The sequence below is a fragment of the Equus caballus genome, chromosome 28 (assembly GCF_041296265.1).
Source record: "Equus caballus isolate H_3958 breed thoroughbred chromosome 28, TB-T2T, whole genome shotgun sequence".
In the NCBI taxonomy this organism is placed as follows: domain Eukaryota; kingdom Metazoa; phylum Chordata; class Mammalia; order Perissodactyla; family Equidae; genus Equus; species Equus caballus.
The window spans coordinates 21,804,637-21,823,528 of NC_091711.1; positions in this window are offsets into that span (position 1 = coordinate 21,804,637).

The following is an 18,892-nucleotide window of genomic DNA, read 5'->3' on the forward strand; positions in this document are numbered from 1 at the left end:
AGTGAATTCAGCGTATTTCTTTGCTGAAAGCTGGATGACAAAAGCCTGTGTGAGTTTGGTCTGAGAGAGCATGGCTACACAAACCTTGCCCCAGTGAGGGTAGAGTGTCTTATTGTAGGTATCCCTTTTGGCCACTGTCAGTAAGAAAACAACTAATAAAGGATGCAAAGGGGTTGATAATACCAGGAAAGTCTGTGCCTAACTTACATGTATTTTTGCTTCTACCACCTATTTAGTAAGCAATGGCAGACTTTGAAAATCAATATGCAATTATTAAGATTAAAGGAAAACATACTGAGAATGATTGGTTGCATTACAAAAACTTTTCTATTTATTTAAAAAAGCGAAACTAAAATAAGTCCTCTTCTTAGGGCTCTAGCATTTCTTAAAACCACCGATCAGGTAACTGCATGTCCCGATTGTCTGGCATAGTTTGCACTTACACCTCTGGTCCTGGCGTAAATATTAATAATTCCACAATTTGGACAATAAATTATACATTATTTTTGTCATCGACTTCGAGTAAGCAGAATCATCAGATGAAAATTTTAAATGCAAGTGCAGTGGACCACTAACAACAAAGATCTATCCTAAATGAGAAAAAGAGGATCAAACGTATTTGAAATGACATTAAAAATCAATTAAAAATCCTGATTTAAATGGCAATAAAATTAATTTACAACTTGTTTAAAAAGTAATGCAACTTTTGCGTAAAAAGCATACATAGAAAATAGAACATAATCTAAAGTTATATGCAGTCTTAGAGTTCATTTTTTTAACTTTTTATTTTTTGTAATTAGATCAGTAAGGTTACATAAAGTTTCTAGCACCCAGACTTTGTGGGTGTGTCATATCCAAGCTAATTCTAGGCAGATATTGAAAATCAATCAATTGTACAGAAGTTTATTGAAATCAGATTCTGTTTTATCCTGGAATTTCTCAGAGATACCTACTGTTGTATCAGGTTCATGGACGTTTTAGCTGGGAACTCCCTTGGGGAGTTCATGGGGAAATGTCACTTCATGACAATGCATCTTCTTTATCATCAGCTAGACCAGTCATCCTCGTGCTGGCTGTGCATCTGAATCACCTGCAGAGTTTTTAAAAATCCAGTTGCCTGAGTCCAATTCTCAGAAGACCTAATTCACTAGGTCAATCTCAAGACTCCGGGTTTTTAAAAAACTCTACAGGCAATTCTGATGCATGGCTTTTTTTTAGAAACATCACCCTATGGTTTTGCCTTTGACTCCCAAATTTCTGTGGTCTTTTGCTTTGGTGAGCCAGGCTGGACTCCTTTCACAGCTTTCACTTAAAGCCCAGGTTAGACTCAGGCTGAGTAGTCTGATACTTGTTTGCCTATTTCTAAAGCCCATACCCTAGTCTTGACCTTCAGCATATTATGTAATAATATAACCAGAGGTGAAGGGTGATAATAAATAATACAAAAAAAGAAAATCCTCTCTTTAATGAGAAAACAAAAAAACTCTTCATATTTTTCTTTCTTGAAACATTACTCTGGCCTAGCTTGCCTTCCTAGGATGCAGGATGTCATCTTCATATCCTACTAAATGCATAAGAAAAGAGGAGGCCCGAGAGAACAGCCCTCAGATAAGAGTAGTTCACATGAAAGATCGATGATTTGATAGAAGAGAAAACCAGGAGAAGATGCCCTTTACTCCCGTTCTGTTCTCTTTATAATGTCTGCTGATTTTCCAGCTTCTCATATTCCAGTGCACTTTTATTAGGAGTTACATAGAAAATACTGTTACCAATGATAAAAGCTTTCTGAATTTAGGGTGACATTTTATCGGTCACATTTTTGAGCAAGCAGTCACATTAAATATTCAACAGATATTATAATTCAAATGAAGGGAAAAAAGTAAAAAAACAGAGATAATCTCTGCTAAAGCTTCAAGATAATTCGCCCAAATATTAATGAAATGTTACAGTCCATGAAACTTTAAATTTTACTAATGTAGAAGATTATTTTCTGTTCTACTAAAACAATTAGTTCAGTGGCTCTAATTTTTTTACAGTTATACTTTTTCTATTCCTTTACCTGATGATCAATTTAAGTAGAAATTTTTCAAAGCAGATGACCGTTTAAGAGAAAATACAAAACTTTTAAGTTTACTCTGTGATGCTTTTGAATGCCAAAGAGAAATTCCAACACCTGGGTTTGAAGAACATTATAAACTTTAGAAAGAATAGTTTACTATTCATAAGTGTAGAGGCAAATTTAATTCTAAGAAACAGTAGGTGTATTGAATTCTGCCAGAGTGGAAGCATTTATAATAGTAAGAAGTCTGCTGTTGGCGCATTGTCAATACTAATTGCCTGGGTAAAAGCAAAAGATATTCAATGATATGAAAAATTCAAGAAACTATCAAAGAATCTTCAAGAACACAGAGTTAGGAATGTTTGTTATGAGTTCTATTGAAAAATAAATTGATCAGTATTTTTTGATGCCATTCAAAAATGTGTGTTTTAATCAAATGCAAAATTTAGTGTCATAGATTTAAAATACTTTGGATGAAATTCTTCTGAGATTATAGATTATCTATAAAAATTCATCATTAAATATGGCAAGATGCCTCAAAGCAAGCTTTGACTTAGAGTCTGTGAATTTTTTGTGTAAATGTACATACATACACATATGTATATATAGGAATATAAGGACTTGAGACTTTATTTTTCTTCTTCACTAATGTAAGTCAAATATGGTTCCTTAAAGTGTTATAGTCAATCTGTGGGTGGAAAGTTGGTTAACAGAGTGTACTATTCCAGCTTTAGCTTTATGTGTTCAATAGATTTAATAGAACACATCCTAATTAGGCTTATAAAAATGAAACATATGATTTAAGGACATTTTTGAGGTGATAATGCTACAAAACTAATTAAGAGAATGGAGAAGAGATCTCTTTGGCTCATATCTTGCTCTTCCACTGTTTCCTCTATCTTTTTAAAATTTAATATTCCTTTTATATTATTTGGACTCAATTTTCATAGAAATATGGACAAGATAGTACCACACAGAGGAAAGAGAATTGAAGAGGAGGCAAAAGCTTTTAGAGGTCTAATAAGGCAAGATGAATCCATGAATCTGATTGGAACATCATGGAGACGAAAGCAAAAAGTGTAACCTGCAAAATGAACTAAGTTCCCCCTTAATTGCTTAATTCCTTAAGCAAATCTTAGTTTTGGGTTCCCCCAAAGCAGACGTGAGTCAAGGACTTTGGAGAAGTTGTTTACTGAAGAGATAATCCCAAGAATCGCATAGTGAAAGAGTGAGGGAAATGAGGAAGAAGGAAGAAAAGCCATTACAAAGTGCAGTGAGATGCGGGGATCGCGGAGAGACCATGAGGTGAGGAACACGCTTTAGAATTATCCCTTGGGAGGCAGAGGAGGGCAGGAACATTGGTTTAGAGTTGCCCTGAGGCTCATTAATTACGGGCCCTTCAGGTGCCCCTGCAACAAGCACCCCTAGTATCAGAGAAATACTTCAGTAGAGAAGCAGAGAGGTGCCGAGGCAGCGTGTTTTCAGCAGGTAAAATGTTGTGTACCATAGCTTCACATGACCTCAGCTGTGGTTCTAGGATGATGGCATAGCATTCTCAGAAGTCAGCAACTATAGAATATTAAATGTAAGCTTTGGAAGAAACCTAGAAGTTTTGCAATGAGAAATAAAATTAAAGGACCTGTTGAACTCCATTACAGGGGAAACTGAGGCATGAGTTGGTATACATGTTCAGGCTTCATCTTTATACATAGGTTAGATGACTGCATTTTGAATCCAGTGATCACACAAAGATTCTCTTTGTAAGAAATCTACACATTTAATATTGAATATAAGTAATTAAAAGCATCTTCTTTTAATTACACATAAAGTACTTTGTTTTATATTTAACTATTTCCAGAATAATTGAAATGGGAAACTACGCCTACCAACAATAATCCAGAAAGCTTTTATATGCATTTAGGTGTTGAAAATTTAATCAGAAAAAATTATTAAATATTTATACGTACTGTATTCCAGGTTCAGTTAACGACCTTTGTTAACAGAGAGTAATAGGCATGTAAAATGGTTGTCAACAAGCAAACAACAGCACATTAAGATGTCTAGAGAAAGAGCTGTGGAAGGCCATTGGACAGAATAACTAAGACTTTCATGAAAAGTTTGGGAAGGAGAGAAATTTGTGCTTGGTTTTGAAAGCTACATAGATGTTTCCTAACAAAGAAGTAGAAAAACATGTTTAAACAGGGGACAGCGTTAGAAACTAGAACGCAATACATGGTAAACAACAAAAATTCCAGGATGAATAATTAAGTTGAAAATATTTAGCATTGTAATATTATATTTTTCTTTCCTTTATTTCTTTAAGTTTCTAAATGAAGTTTTTCAGTTTTCTTCATGCAGTTCCCAGATAAATTTTGTTTAATTTATTCTTACATCACTCATATTTCAAACCTTTAACATTTTGTTTTCTGATAAGTAATAGTTGGCACAAAGAATAACTAATGATTTTTTAAATTTATCATATATGCAGACATTTGTAATGAAGTACTCTGTATTTGGGATATTTATCAGGTGATTATCTCAGGCTTTCTAGGCATAAAATTATACCGTTGAAAGTAGTGGTTATAAAGTAATGTTTAATTTCTAATTTACTAAAAGCGTTCAAAAGTCAAAATGGATGTTGAATATTATCATTTGCTCTTTTTAAATCCTTAGAGATGATCATAACATTTTTTCCTTCTTTAAATTATTAATGTCAAGAAAAGCATATTAATGCATTTTTTAATATTGAACTGCCCTTGTATTCCTGGAATAAACTTTCATACATCATGCAGTATTATTTTAATATACTGTTGGGATTGACTTCTAATAATTTGTTTAGAATAAATAAATCTCTATTCATAAGTCAACATGTACTATAGTTTACTCTTTTGCAAGCTATCTTAATCAAACTTTGGTATCAGAGTCACATCAGCTTAGTAAAATAAATTAGGTAATTACTACCATTTTCTAGTCTCTATGAGTTTATATAACATGATAATATTCTGTTCTTTAAAAGTTTTAAAGAGTGTGCTCATCTATTTGGGCCAGTGTTTCTTGCCATAAATTTTATATCATTGTTTTCATACTATTCTACCATTTTAAAATAAAATTGTATTTTATTTTTGCCATGTGGACTTTATTTTTTTTTGCTTTCATTTTTCTAGTAATTTGTCAAACTACAATTTCTTCAGCCTGCATTATTTTCAAAAGGACTATTGATTTATGTGCTTTACCAACTTTTATCCTTAGAGAATCCTTGTAGAATGGGTATTAATATCTCTGGTTTGCATTTGTGGAAACTGCACCTTGGTAAGGTTAAATTGTTTGCTGAATGCCTAGCTCTTCATTAGACTCTAAGCTTCTGAGGACACGGTGTCCTGTGCATCATTACGTCCTGTATTTTTTGTGTGGTTCCAGGCAGACTGCAGACACCCAATAATTACTTATAGAATTGAACAGCGCCCACTTATGCCTCACCCAAAGATCTATTCATAAACTACTAGGTAATAAATATTGCTGCTTCTGTTCCTTACATTGGTAATTGTATCAGGGTAAAACAAACCAAGTTATTGTGTTTGAGCTCAGAAAATTGCAAAAGGCACAAGTTTTAGATTTCTTTGTGTTAGTTGACTTCAGGTATAATTTACTTACAACAGAAGGCATACATTTTTAGTGTAGAGCTGGATTAGTTTTGACACATGTATCACTCCATGTAATCACTACCTGAATCAGGATTACATTTCCATCACACGAGAAAATTCTCACCAGTCACTTTGCAAGCAATCTCCTCTTCACCCTTATCACTCGGCAATGATTGAACTACTTTCTGTCACTGTGGGTTAGCTTTAACTGTTTCAGAATGTCACCTAAAGGAATTCATATGAAAATGTAAATTTTTGGATCTGGCTTCTTTCACTTAGCATAATATTTTTGAGATCCATCCATGTTGTTATCAGTTGTTAACTGCTTTTTATTGATGGGTAGCACGCCACTTTATGAGTCCATCACCATTTCTTTATCCATTTTCCTATCAGTGGGAATTTGCGTCATTTCCAGTTTTGGGCTAATACAAATAAAGTTGCCATAAACATTAATGCTCATAGGCTTTCGTGGACCTGATCTCTTTTTTCTTCTTTCTTGAGTAAATAATGAGGAGTAGGGTTGCCTTGTTTCCTATGTTAGAGGGAAAGCATTCAAAAGTTCACCTTTAAGTATAAGTTTAGTTGTAGGTCTTATTACATGCCTGTTACCAATTTGCAGAAATTCTCTTTTATTTCTAGTTTCCTGAGAGGTTTTTTTTCCCATGAATAGAACCTAATGTTTTTCTAAAATATGTTTCTGCATCTACTGAGACGATAAACTATTTTTATCTTTTATTCTGTTAATATAATAATTTCTGTTAATGGTAGAAAACCAACCTTGCATTCCTGAGTAGACTCCATTTTATCTTGATGTTTTTTCCCACTTATATATTGCTCTCTTTTTCTCTGGCGTCCTTTCCCAAAGATGCCAGCTGCTTCAGCAGTACCAAACTCCGATGTATGCCTCCTCAGCTCACTAATACATTTTTGTTTGCTTGGTCTCTAGCTTCCTGTGCAATCACTGAGAAATTATTGAGCCAATGCTGATGGCCTAGTGGTTAAAGTTCAGGGCTCTCACCACTTCAGTAGCCCAGGTTTGTTCCAGGTGGTGGAACCACACCACCCATCTCTCAGTTGCCACGCTGTAGTGGTGGCTCACATAGAAGAACTAGAATGACTTACAAGCGGGATATACATCTATGCACTGAGGCTTTGGGAGGGAAAGAAGAGGAAGATTGGCAACAGATGTTAGCTCAGGGTGAATTCTTCCCTGCAAAAAAGAAAAAAAGAAAGAAAGAAATTGTCCCTATGTCAACAACTAGGGTGATTAACAAGCTAGTCATCTTACATTTCCTTTCACCCAGGGAATTCAGTCTTTTGCTGCCCATTGTTCAATGGCCAATAGCAATTATTTCATATTTCATACAGGCTTATAGTTTTGCATGGAAAGAAGGATGATAGTCCATCAATAGTTACCCTGTTATGCCAAGTAATAGAGCCAGAGTCGCATACAAATTCAGTTAATTCAGCTTAAAAGGAGAGAATCAGCAGAATAAAATGCTTGATTAACTTTAGAAATTATATCTGGCTAATGTATGGTTAGGGAACAAATACCCAGAGGAATTCAGAAAGAGGGAAAAAATATACTTTTCTGTGAATTGATTATAAATTAAAAGAATACACAGGAGTAACATGAAATTTCACTTTATCTTACATTACTCATATTTTGTGTTTTCCTGTATTATCAAAAATGTCTTTCACAAAGCTTGAAATTAAAATAAAGCCTATTCATATTTTTATATTTCAAAATGGTAAAGATAATTTTAGTAAAAGTGAGAATGCTCTTTTTTTTCTGACTCTCATGTTTCAGAAAACGTAGAGAAAATATAACCCACAAAGAAAAAAGCATAAGAAAAAGGTTCTGAATTAAGCCATTAATGTTTACCTCAATCCTCTGGAAGATGAGGCCCTGTAATTACACTTCATCTGAAAAAAGTGAAGGCCCATGAATTGCTTTATAATTTCTCTTTAATCAAAAGCTTTCTTTGTAAAGGGAAAAATTTCTCATATTTTTCTCCTCAAAAAGGGAAATTTTATTTTTCTGAATATGCGTATTGAATTTTCACTTCCAAGTATGGTAGAGTACTCCTCTTTAAGTTGATGAAGTTGATATTCCTTAACTTTCTCATCTTTTGAAATACACCTTTCTCTTTCTCCCTACCTGGAACACACACCCACATATCCATGCACACACACTTGCACACAAAGTCCATTTTTGTTATATTGTGGGATTTACAAATTAAATATTTATTTTAAAATTATGATTTTACCCTAAAGTTCTTGCAGTTAAAGGTTATTTTGGATAAACTTTGACTTTGTAACAATGCTCATAAATATTTTGTTAGACTTAACTCTCTATTTGCCTGGCTTATTAAATTGTTAGACTACCAAGCTTTCTTAGAAAAACTTTCCTCTCCTTGAATTCCTAATGTGACATATTTATTAATCCATTAGTCTGTCTCACACAATTTTTTTAAGGTGAACTTATGAATCTCACAATTTATGAAGATTTATGTACTTTAGAGTATATTTTTATTGTCATTCCATAGAAATTCCAGTTTGTCTGGAATTAACATTTAGATTATAGAATTTGCACTTCTGAAATTTCTGTTAATAGTGGAAAAAGTCTGATAACAATGGGTTAATTGTTCCTTTACAGGTATCCAATATCTTTGTTAGGAATAATCCTTGGATTTTTTAGCCAAAAGGATAAGTATTAGGGGAGAAGATAGTAATTTTTTTGGCAGTTATAACTACATTATTTCAGGACTTGAAGGTTTGAAAAACCAGATTGATTTCATCTATCCAGTATCATTGGCTTAGAGCTGATGAAAATTTCCTCCGGCTCTTGTCATTGTCTGATAATCTTAACTGTTGGCATTGCAAATTTTCGTCATTTTTCTGTGTATTCTTAGATCTTTAAAAGAGTACTTAGAAAGACTTTGAGGCTTTTAGCTGTATGACATTTACATTGGAACCACGATAGCTATTATAAAAATCTTCCCATGACCTGAGAAATGAGACCCATTCCTTGTTAGTAATCAACTACAGAGATTACCATTAGATTTCTATAACCTCAATGGGTTCCTGGTATTTGAACTCCATATAAATGGAATCATTAAGTATTTTCTCTTTTTTGCACTTATGTATCTGTGAGATTCATCCAAGTCATTGTATTAGCAGTAGCTTATTTATATGTTTATTTTGATTTGTAGAACTCCATTGGATAAATGTATGACCATTTGTTTATGCGTTCTCATGTTGATAGATATTTGAGTTCTTTCTAGGTTAGGGGACAATTATGAATGAAGATTCCATTAACATTATTGAAGAAGTCTTTTCCAAAACACAAGCAACCATTTTTTTTTTTAATTCTTCCACCTAGGAGTAGAACTGCTGTGTCATGAAGCAGGCATATATTTACATATATCAGAAAATATGTAACAGTTTGACAAGTTGGATATACTATTGTACGCTCCCACCAGCAATGAATGAGGATTCCAATTGTTCTGCATTCTCATCAACAATTGATAGTTAGCTTTTTAAATTGTAGACATTCTAACAGGTGTCTGGTAGTATTTACCTGTGGTTTTAAATTTCCCTTCCCTATGGTTAATGATGTGGGGGCGTTTTTTCATGTGCTTAGTTGCCATCCATATATATTTTTACAGTGAATAATATTTTGTCCATTCAAAAAAATTTTATTATTGTGTTTTGAGTTTTCTTTGTATATTCTGGATATATTTTTTATCATTTAAGCGATTTCTAAATATTTTCTCCCTGTCTGTATCACAGAGAGTAAGGTGTTAATTTTGATGAAATCTAATTCATCGAGATTTTCTTTTATAGATCATGTTTTAAATGTCATATCCTGTTTTCTTCTAATATTATATAATTTTAGTTTCCACATTTAGATCAATTATCCATTTTAAGTTAATTTGCATGTAAAATGCATGGTATGAATCATAGTTCAATTTTTTTCATATTGATAACCAATTGTTCCAATACTGTGTTGAAAAGACAATACTTTCTCCAGTAAATCTTGTTTACACCCTTTTCAAAAATAAAGTGGCTATATATGTGGGAGTCTATTTCTGGACTCTATTTTGTCTAGAAACATTTTTTTATCTTTATATGAGTATGACCTTGTTTTAATTACTCTAGCTTTACAACAAGTCTTGAAGTCAGGTCATGTTAGTTCTTCAATTTTATTCTTCTTTTTCAAAGTTGCTTGGCTATTCCAGTTTCTCTGTATTTCCCAATGAATTTTAGAATGAGCTTGCCAATTTCTACCAAAATAAATAAACAAAAAACTTCCTCAGATTTTACTTGGGATCTCATTAAATTTGTAGATCAGTTAGCAGAGAATGTGTAACATTTTAACAATATTCAGTCTTCCAATCGTGGACATAGTATATCCTTCCATTTGTTTAGAACTTCTTTTATTCTTTCAGTAATATTTTGTAGTACTAGCTATTCAAATATGCCACATTTTTTCTAAATCCATCTGTATTTCATGACAGCTTTATTAGCATATAATGTGTATATCACACAATTCACTCCCTTAAAGTGTACAATTCTGTGGTTTGACTTTCGCTGTCTTGATGGTGTTCTCTGAATCATGAAAGTTTTTACTACTGATGAAGTCAAAGTTATCTGTTTTTTTCTTTAGTGGCTTGTGCTTTTGGTGCTATATCAAAAAAGCCATTTCCTAATCCAAGATCACGAAGATGTATACCTATGGTTTCTTCTAGGGGCTTTATAATTTTAGCTCTTACTTTTAGGTCTTTGAATGCATTTTGAGTTAATTTTTGTACATTTTGTGAAGTCAGGCTCCCTCTTCCTTCTTTGTGGGTGTGGATCTCCAGTTGTCCAAGCACCATTTGTTGAAAAGAATATGAATATTAAGAGTAAATGCTGTATTTCTACACAGAAAAATAGGCCATGGTTTTCATAACAGTGATAAAGTCAATGAGTTCCTACAATGGGACAAGCACTGCGCTAAAGCCCTAGAATGGACTGACGAATATAACAGACATGTCACCTTTCTCATGGAGCTTATGTTCTAGTTCTAGAAAAGGGTACTGTCTGTTCTTACTGAATATTATAAAAATATGCACTGAAAGTTAGACATCAAATATGTTAGAAATGTTGCATATGCATACTTAATATTCATTTCAGAATCCTTGTATTAGTTTTTGAGATGGTATAAATTTTGCATAAATTTTGTAAAGTCTTATAAGGTTCATGTTATTGGACACAAAATTTAATATTTATTTTTGATTTTGATTCCCTAATTCACCAAAATTTTTCATTAGAGCAAAAGAAAATCCCCCAAAGCCTTATGAGATTATTTTAGGACTGCGTAAAGCTTGTTTTTCCCCCTGGAGACACAGGAAGTCATGTTGCCCAAGAGTAAACAAACTCCACTAGGCAATTTAAATTTTGTCTGAAATCCACAAGATTTGGGTTGGTTCTAAACATAGAGAAACATTATTTCTTCCTTCCTTGTTTTTACCCTGACTAGCCCCCTGCCGCTACATGATTACTAACCACAATCAAATGTTTTGTTCAACCTAATTTTAAATTATTCAACTTCTGAAGGATTGCTATTCATTTAAAAAAGAATAAATTGTATTATTTCTTGGTCTGTGCCGATCAAATTATATTAACTCAATTCTCTATACAAAGACTAGATGGTACGTAGAAGGAAAAGGATTTTTTTAACTTGCTTGATAATCCAGTTCAAAAAACAAACAAACAAAATTAACTCTCTCCAACCAAAAAGGAGCATAAGACTAAGTGGAACATGGAAAACTTGGAGAAGATTCAGAGGCCAGTCATTAAAAAAGCATCTGTCTGGAATGGCTTAGCTATCCACATGCCCACAGAGGTTCTAGGCCAAAGTTTCTCATGAGGTCTTTTGCAGCGCAGATGGTCAATGATTCTCTGACATTGGAACAATGATTCTCTCTATGTTGGAAGATGAGATTGAATGAAACTGTACAATAACCATAATCCCACTATACAGCCATGTGTTGCTTAACAACAGGGATATGTTCTGAAAAATGCGTCATTAGGTGATTTGATTGTGTGAACATCAGAGTGTACTTACACAAACCTAGATGGTATACCCTACTACATATCTAGGCTATATAGTACTAATCTTAGGGAACCATAGCCATGTATGTGGTCCATCATAGATCAAAATATCGTTATGTGACACACGACTGTAATTCTGTTTGAGATTGGCACTTATCCCCACAGCAGATTCACTATGGTCATTTCTTTAATCTTGCAATATCCTAACACCACATTTTACACATTTGATCTTTCACACTCCACTACAAAATGATGGGGAGATTTTCACTATGCAGTAATATCATTACATGTGGAAACTAGGGTTTGTGGATAAATTTCCCAGAAACCGAGATTACTCTTGTTCAAGACCATGAAAATGAAACATGGCTCACCAACAACAGCAGGATAATCTATATGCACACTGAGATGCAGAGGGCTGGGCCACTAACACTCTTCCCCAGACACTCTCTATCTTACTTAGTGAAACTATCAATTCAAGATCCTAAGCCAGAAACCTCTTCTTTGCTTTCTAAGTTAATGACAAAGTTGTAATGATTTCATCTCCTAGATGTTCCACACAAGAGGAGTGCTTGCTTATCGCTCCTACATCTATACCGCAGTTCAGGTCCTTGGCATCTTTCACTTGGACTAGTGCAGTAGATTCATAGGAATTATACAACTTTAGACACATAACAAAGACTGTAAGAAATAATATAATATGCATCTGGTAAACAGTACCGGGCTTAATGTCCATACAGTTGAAGTAGCCACGTGGTACTACTTCCTGACTATACCCTCCTGCTGCCCCAGGCTCTGCAGAGGGAGCTTCTATCTTGAATTGGAGGTCTATCGTTTCCATGCTTGTTAGCATACTCTTTGTGTATGTGTGTGTATGCTCATATGTGTAACACGCGCATATACTTGCTATTTTCCTTTCTGTTTCTTTCTGTAACTTATGTTTATCATTTAGCATTTTTTGGGGAGTTTTCCATGTTGTTTGTGAAGTTTTAATTTGTTTCCATAGCTGTCTATATTCAATTGTGTGATTATATCATAGTTTATTTATCCATTCTTTTGTTGATGGACAATTAGGTAGTTTATATATGAATTTATATATATAAAGAGAGAGAAAGAGAAAACAGCAAGCAGAGAGTGGGGACACTAGCCATACAAGATATTAAAATATCATGTAAAGCCAAGTTCAAGTTACACCAACCAGTCTCCTGGAGCCTGTATTTTCCTAAACTCCATTACAGTGTATGAGCCATTTCTTCCCAATGTAGGTCATAGTGAGTTTGTGGACTAGTGTCCTGATTGGTATATGTGTGTCTGTGTATGCGTATAAAGCTAAAAGAAGTAAAAGAAAATGTTAACAGTATTTTTTCTGAATTTTGAAATTGCAAGTCATTTTTTTATACTTTTTACACTTTTCTGATCTTTCTAAATTTTCTATTGCACTCAGGTATTACTTTTCTTATTAAAAGAATGTATTTTTAAATTGTGGAACTAACAGCTATAGGCAACTAAAAGCTGTTTTGGTACTTTTAGATGTAAGCATGCCTTTGTAATCCTTTTGATGAATATGACCGAAAAAAAGAACTTAAATTATGCATGGAATTTGTGGTGATATAAACTCTTCAATATGGAAACTGAGAAACAGACCAATTCAAGTTATCAGAGTTCAACAGTCATTATTCATGAATAGTTAACCATCCTATGGTCATCAGACACTGAAAAATGTAAATATGTATATATTAAGAAATAGTAACTATATAGTTCACGTAATTAGAGAGCCTATACCCAAATAATATAAAACAATAAACACTATTAGCATATTTGTGTAAGCTATCTGCATCTTTACATAGACTATCATTATTTGTGCCCAATCTTAACTGATTCAAAATTTACCTCACTTTCATATACAGTTGAACTATATTAATGTTGGCTTTATGAAACTAAAACCAAAAATTTTTAATCTACTTAGAAATCATTAAAAAGAGCATATACACGCATACTGTAAACTAGCCAATAAATTTTGTTCCTTGCCCTATGGGCTCCTAAACATTATTTTTCACAATTAACAACACATTCTGTTTTGTCCTCTTAGAGAAATCTGTCATTGTTTCTGTTCTTCTGTAGGCTAGAGGAATCAAGGTCATAATATAACAAAATCATAAAAGCATCATTTGAAGCACTGGGGCATAAAACACGATTTTATGAACATTACTTTGACAGTTGAAGATTCAGGGTTATAGAAAGTTTCCTGACAACTCTGCGGACTGGATGTTGGAGTTATCATTATTGGACATCAGTTTTACCTTCTCCAGTTGCATCCTTTACATATATCATGTTGCCCTGTAGCAAAGGAAAGTGGATAATTTTGAACTCTTGTTGGTAGATAGACACCACGTCCATTATTTAGAGAGGTAAAGTGAATTGTCTTGTATAATGTATTATTCAAGCATTATCAGTTACTAACATCCAGCTCTTTGCTACATCTACTTGGAAGAAATACACAGTACTTTCTGGCATTAGCAGTAAATACAGTGAAATTTCTGATTTCAATTATGGATTATCATTATCTCAAGGCAATAGGTGATTAGGGACGAAAATAGTTTCTTGTGGGGCGGATTGGAATGTGATATTACCAAATGCACTTTAGCAAAGAGAAAGAACAGAATCGTATAAGAGGTCAGTGCAGGAGACTTAGATGATACTGTCAGAACAGAGCTAACCTGAAGGACCAAAATACTTATTGTTTAAGTTTGGTATAGGCACCTGGCAGGAAGGAAAGACAGCAAGTAAAAATGAGAGGAAAATTAAAAAGGAGAGAAAAAGGAGTCACATAAAGTAATACTTATTATCCTTTGAGGAGGTTATTATACTCCAGAAAGACACGTTGCTGCTATTTACATCAAGACTGGTACATATCCATCACAGTCTATGTGACTACCACAGCTAACTATACCATCAATAATACCTTTTTTCCCCAGATTTGCTGAGACTTAATTGACAATAAAATTGTATGTATTTAAAGTGTATATAATGATTTGGTCTACCTATACATTGTGAAATGATTATCACGATCAAGTTAATTAATGCATCCATCACCTCATCTAGTTAACTCTTTTTCTTTCTTTTTTTGTAGTGACAATGCTTAAGATCAACTCTAAACAAATTTCAAGGGTATAATGCCATATTATCAACTATAGGCACCACAGTGTACTTATTCCTCTTATAACTAAAAGTTTATATCCTTTGGCTTATATCTCCTTAATTCCCCCAACCCTCATCCCCTGGCATGATCATTGTACTCTCTGTTTCTATGAGATTGGGTTTTTTAGGTTTCACTTATAAGTGATACCATGCAGTATTTGTCTTTCTCTATCTGGCTTATGTCACTTAACATAATGGCCTCTAAATTCATCCATGTTGTGGCAAATGGCAGGATTACCTTTTTTTTAATGTCTGAATAATATCCCATTATGACATTCCATACATACCATATTTCCTTTATCCAATCATCTGTTAACAGTCACTTAGGTTGTTTCTGACCAGTGGAACACAGTAGAGAGCCCAGAAATAAACCCACACGTACATGATGAACCAACCTTTGACAAGGGCACCAACAACACACAATGGGGAAAGAATAGTTGCTTCAGTAAATGATGTTGGGAAAACCGGACATGCATATGCCAAAGAATGAAACTGAACCCCTATCTTATACCACTAACAAAAATTAACTCAGAATAGATTAAAGACTTAAATGTAAGACCTGAAACCACAAAACTAAAGGAAAACATAGGGCAAAAAGCTCCTTGATATTGGTCTTGGCAATGAGCTTTTAGATATAACTCCAAAAGCACAGGTTTCAAAAGCTAAAATCAACAAGTGGGACTGCATTAAACTAAAAATCTTCTTCACAGCAAAAGAACCATCAGCAAAATGAAAAGGCAACCTACAGAATAGGAAAAATATTTGCAAATCAGATATCTGATAAGGAGTTAATATCCACAACACCTAAGGAACTCAATACCAAAAAGACAAAATAATGCAGTTGAAAAAGATAATAATCCTTTGCCCTTCAGGGCAAAGTACTTGAACAGACATTCTTCCAAAGAAGACATACAGATGGCCCACAGGCACATGAAAAGATGCTCAACATCACTAATGATCAGGGAGAAGCAAATCAAAGCAACAATGTGGTATCACCTCACACCTGTTAGAATGACTATTATCAAAAAGACAAGAAATCACATGTGTCAGCAAGAGTGTGGAGAAAAGGGAACACTTGTGCATTGCTGGTGGGGATGTGTAATGGTGCAGCTATTATGGAGAACAGTATGGATGTTCCTCAAAAATTAAACGTTGAGAGGAGGATCCAAGATGGCGCCGTGAGTAGTCCTCTTTGTCTCTCCCCCTTCGAGTCTACAATTATTTGGACACTCATCGCTTAACAAAGGATATCCAGACAGCATCTCAGGACGTCTGAGAGACCCACGCGACTATACATTGGAAGGCGGACGGACTTCCCTCCAGGAGGATGTGGACATAGGTGAAAACTCTCCGACCCCAACTGAACAGCCTAGTACCTGCAAGCGGCTTTCTTCCAACAGATGCCCCCAGAAGATCAACACACACCTAGGGCAGGAGCGAGCACACAACAGAGGAGCGACGGTGGAAACAGGTGACCAGACCCTACCTAAACCCCCGCAATTACTCCTAAACGCAGAGGGAAACTCTAGAGTTACACACCTGAGCCCGCGGGGAGAGTCTCTCCCCACCATTGGCGGGGAGATCCCGCCTAGTGTTCACGGCGCCCGGAGGGTCCAAGAGAGAATCACGGAGGCCCCCCAGCTGCCACTGCCTGCATGGTGGGGAAAGGGATTGCCGGAGGTCTCAGAGAGGACTGGGGCTGGGTGAAGCTACAGAGGCCGGCTCCGCGCCCCGGAGGTGAAGCTCCAGAGTTCCGCCCGGGTAGCAGACAAAACTCTCTGTCTGTCATTAGCGGAGGGGCTACGCCCAGCATTCACAACTCCGGGAAAGTCCTGGAGAGAATCCCAGAGGGCGAGGTGACCCCCAGCTGCTGTTGCCCGCCCCATGGGGTAAGGGATTGCCGGAGATCTCGGAGAGGACTGGGGCTGGGGGGAGCTCCAGAGGCCGGCCCTGCGGCCCGGAGGGGAAGCTCCAGAGTTCTGCCTGGGTAGCAGACAAAACTCTCTGTCTGCTATTTGTGGAGGGGCCACACCCAGCATCCACAACACCGGGAGGGTCCTGGAGAGGAGAATATCAGGCAGGGCAGCAGCTGACCAGCTACCACTGAAATCAGGATCTCCGGCTATCCCCCAGACAGGGCAAAGGGCTCCCCGAGTTCCTGGGGAACAGGACTGGGGCTGGGTGGTGTTCCAGCGACCCAGCTCTGTAGCCTAGGGGGAAACCCCACAGGCTCACAGCAACCTCAGGGAAAGCCTCTGCACAGCACTAGTAGAGAGCACCCATCCAGCAGCCACAAGGCTGGAAGACCCAGGGACAAAAGTAGCATAGCTAGGTGAGCTAACCACAGACTGTAGAAGATGCCAATAGCTCTGCTGCGACCCATAGTGGACAAGTGAGATTTTGTGGGTGCCAACAGTGACGGAGCGGCAAGTATAAGTGATCCTACCCCTGGCCGCTGGAAAAGCCCATAACACCGTTGCAGACCCCAAGGAGGGAGCATGTCTAGGTGGGCTACAACAGTAGGCACCAGCAGCCTGAAGCACCCCCGTGAGAGGGCCCACAGCAGAAGAGGGAATCCAAAGGACCACTGTGACTATGAGGAGGGGGCCCAGGCCCAGTTAGCAACTGAGGATAGGGTTCCTGGTTGGTGCAGTATAAATAGCTGCTCCCCCACCACAGCAGCAGAAACAAGTGGAAGGAGCAACTAAACTCTATCTCTATGCGGAGGCACAAATCAACAACATCAAGCAATATGAAAAAATACATCAAATCTCCAGAACAGAAGGAAAATAACAAATACACAGAAAACAATCCCAAAGAAAATGAGATATATAACCTAAATGATGATGACTTCAAAACAGCCATCATTAAAATACTCAATGAGTTAAGAGAGAATTCAGATAGACAACTCAACGAGTTCAGGAGCTATGTCACAAAAGAGTTTGATACGATAAAGAAGAACCAAACAGAAATACTGGAAATGAAGAACACAATAGAGGAGATTAAGGAAAATCTAGATGCACTGAACAGTAGGGCCGATAATATGGAGGAAAGAATTAGCAATTTGGAAGATGGGAATATAGAAATGCTGCAGGCAGAGGAGGAGAGAGAAGTAAGACTAAAAAGAAATGAAGAAACTCTCTGAGAATTATCAGACACAATTAGGAGATGCAATGTAAGGATTCTAGGTATACCAGAGGGAGAAGAGAAGGAGAAAGGGGCAGAAAGCCTATTCAAAGAAATAATGGCTGAGAACTTCCCAAATCTGGTGAGAGGGATGGATCTTCAGGTGACAGAAGCCAATAGATCTCCAAACTTTATCAATGCAAGAAGACCAACCCCACGGCATATAGTAGTGAAGCTAGCAAAAGTCAACGACAAGGAGAAAATACTAAGGACAGCCAGGCAAAAGAAACTAACCTACAAAGGAACCACCATCAGGCTATCAGCAGATTTCTCAGCAGAAACTTTACAGCCTGGAAGAGAGTGGAATGATATATTCAAAAATCTGAAGGACAAAAACCTACAGCCGAGAATTCTCTACCCAGTGAAAATATCCTTCAAATACGATGGAGAAATAAAAACTTTCCCAGATAAACAAAAATTAAGGGAATTCATTGCCACAAAACCTCCTCTTCAGGAAATCCTCAGGAAAACCCTCATTCCTGAAAAATCCAAAAAAGGAAAGGGGCTATAAAACCAAGAGCAGAGGAGATGAGTAGAAGGACAACAACAGAGAGTAGCAGCTCTTCATCAGAACAGATTAAACCATGGGACGAGAAACAAAGGAAACTGAAGAAAACCGGAAAACAAGACATAAAATGGTAGTGGTAGGCCCCCACGTCTCAATAATCACTCTAAATGTAAATGGATTCAATGCCCCAGTCAAAAGACA